Raw genomic sequence first — 3,091 nt, 5'->3', positions numbered from 1 at the left:
GTGTGGAAGGGTCCCTAGTCGGGGAGGGAGTTGTCAAGATATCCCCGGAGTTCTGAGTGGTGTTTAGCCATAGTGGGGGTCCGACCGGGGGCAGTGCTGGTGCTGGTCGGGAAGGGGGCTTTTGATCCATGAGGACTGGGTTTGGACCAATCTCTTGTGTGACCCGTTCTCTCACCAGTTGGAGGGAGAACAGGAGTCCTGGGTTAGTTTGGCCAGGGGTATACAACCGTATCCCCCACCTACGCCCCACCTTCCAATCTATGTTTTTACCTTGATCTGTGAATTCTATTGTAATTCGAGATTCGCCTGGAGTCTCAGGGGAGAAGGCCACTAAGTCCCCCTTCTTGGTCCCGCACCATCCTCGAGTGTAAGTCTCACACCCCCACTTAGCGCAGTAGAAGGTCTCAGGACCTCCGCACTCCCATGTCCTCTTACCTCCGGGACAAGTATACCAATCAGAGTGTCTGCAGGGTGGGTATGAGTTGTGGGGAGTCCGCTCAGTATGCTCCCAGGAGTCCTTAGCCAGTTGACAAAGGTCGAAAGTCAAAGGGGGCCACCAGGTTCCTTCAGCATGCTTACCATTAGCTAGGACTTGAGACCAGCCCGTCTCTAAATTAGTTATTATCCAGGACATATTATATACCTGGTGGGGGCTAGCCCCCAGACTCGCCCCACCCCTAGTCCATAAGACAGTTAAGAGCAACAACGTGAAAATCTTAGCTTTAGGGGGTTTTGAGTGCGTTGAGCCTTCCATGTCTGGGGCGCGATGTTGTGATCTGCCGTTTCCTCAGGTCGGGCTGCCTTGGCATGAGATGCGTGGATCCAAGCCGCAATTCCGTCTACCTTCAAGGCTGTTGGGGTAGTCAGGAGAACTGTATAGGGTCCTTTCCACCGAGGCTCGAGATTCTTGGTCTGATGTCTGCGCACCCACACGGTGTCTCCGATCTGGAACGGGTGCGGCACCGTCGGTTGTTCAAGCCTGTCTTGGTAGGCCGCGGCTAGAGGTTTCCAGATGTCTCTCTGCACGATTTGTAGGGCCTGAAGATGTGCTGCCAAGGAAGGGCTATTAGCGAATTCAGCGATGTTTGAATCAAAGAAATTGATAAATGGGGGTGGGGTCCCGTATACTATTTCAAAGGGAGTCAGGCCATGGGAGCCTGGTGTATTCCGGGCCCGGTATAGGACTAGGGGTAGTAGGGACACCCAAACCTTTGAGCCAGTTGCAAGCGTTAATTTAGATAAAGTCTCCTTAATTGTTCTATTCATGCGCTCTACCTGTCCTGAACTTTGGGGTCTATAAGCACAATGTAACTTCCAATCAATCCCCAATAACTTGGCCACCAACTGACTTACCTGGGAGACGAAAGCGGGCCCGTTATCTGACCCCAATACTTGGGGCATTCCATACCTGGGGAAGATTTCTTCGAGGAGCTTCTTGGTCACCACCTTGGCCGTTTCATGTTTCGTGGGGAAAGCCTCTACCCATCCGGAGAAGGTATCTATGAACACTAAGAGGTATTTGTGTCCGTACATACCAGGCTTGATTTCAGTGAAGTCAATTTCCCAGTGGGTACCAGGCCGATGTCCTCGGGGACGGACTCCTTGTCCAATTTTAGCTTTTCCTGGGTTTACCTGAGCACAGGCCCTGCAGCTTTCAGTCACCTCCCTCAAGGCCTGATCTCGTCCCAGGAGGTAGGTGTCAATCTCTTCTCGTCTTAAGAGGGTCTTCATCTTCTTGAGTCCCAGGTGTGTTAATTTATGTAGGTAGGAGATTAATTCAAAGGTCATCTTTGTAGGCATAACTGTTTTCCCTGTGTAGACCCACCGTTTTAGTTGTGGGCACCAAACGGCCCCCCATTTTCTGTAGGAGCTTTGTGTCCTCCGTGGTGTAGAGCCAACCGGTCTGTTCCGGCTGTGGAGACGTGGGTTGATCTTGGTCTTTTAAGGACAGAACTTGGGTGCCCATGGCGGCCTCACGCGGTGAGACATCAGCTAGCCGATTTCCCCGTGCCTCGGGGCTGTGTCCCTTCTGATGCCCTGGGCAATGTATAATGCTCAGTCTTTTTGGTAGGAACAGAGCTGCCAGGAGGGCCAGAATTTCAGTCTTGTTCTTAATGTCCTTACCCTCAGATGTGAGCAGCCCTCTTCTCCGGTAGATCTCTCCATGGATGTGTGCTGTAGCAAAGGCGTAGCGGCTGTCTGTATATACATTCAGCCTCTTACCTTCTGCCATTTTGAGCGCCTGGGTTAAGGCAATGAGTTCAGCCCACTGTGCGGAGGTACCAACAGGCAAGGCGCTTGCCCAGATCACTTTGTCCTCCGTAGTGACCGCGGCTCCAGCTTTCTGTTCCCCGTTCACCAAGTAGCTGCTACCATCGGTATACCACGTATGGTCAGCATCCTGGAGAGGTCGGTCCGATAGGTCTGGTCTGGTTCCATGTACTTCTGCAAGGATCTGCAGACAGTCGTGCTGTTCTGCCTCCTCTGGCAAAGGAAGCAGAGTGGCTGGGTTGAGAGCGACCACGGGCCCAAACTGGACCCATTCCACATCCAGTAGCAAGGCTTGGTAGTGGGTCATGCGGGAATTGGAGAGCCAGCGGTCAGGGGGCTGTTTTATCAAAGCCTCCACTGCATGGGGTGCCAGGATGGTGAGTGGCTGCCCCAAGGTCAACTTCCCAGCGTCTTTAGTTAGGACGGCAATGGCTGCCACCATTCTCAGGCATGGTGGCCAACCGGAGGCCACAGGGTCTAATTTCTTAGACAGGTAGGCTACCGGGCGCTTCCAGGGTCCCAGTCTTTGTGTTAGGACCCCCTTAGCATACCCTTGCTTCTCATCCACAAATAGTTCAAAGGGCTTGGTGATGTCTGGGAGACCCAAGGCAGGGGAGGACAGCAAGGCCCGTTTAATGTTATCAAATGCCTCCTGTTGTTCTGCCCCCCACTGGAAGAGCACCCCCTGTTTAGTGAGAGGGTACAAGGGGGCTGCCATCTCGGCAAACCCAGGAATCCAGAGGCGGCAGAATCCTGCCGTTCCTAGGAATTCCCGTAGCTGTCGGCCATTTCTTGGGGCTGGGATGTTGGCCACGGTCTG

This window comes from Rattus norvegicus, chromosome 11, assembly GCF_036323735.1.
Source record: "Rattus norvegicus strain BN/NHsdMcwi chromosome 11, GRCr8, whole genome shotgun sequence".
In the NCBI taxonomy this organism is placed as follows: domain Eukaryota; kingdom Metazoa; phylum Chordata; class Mammalia; order Rodentia; family Muridae; genus Rattus; species Rattus norvegicus.
Note: the sequence above shows the minus strand (reverse complement) of the source record.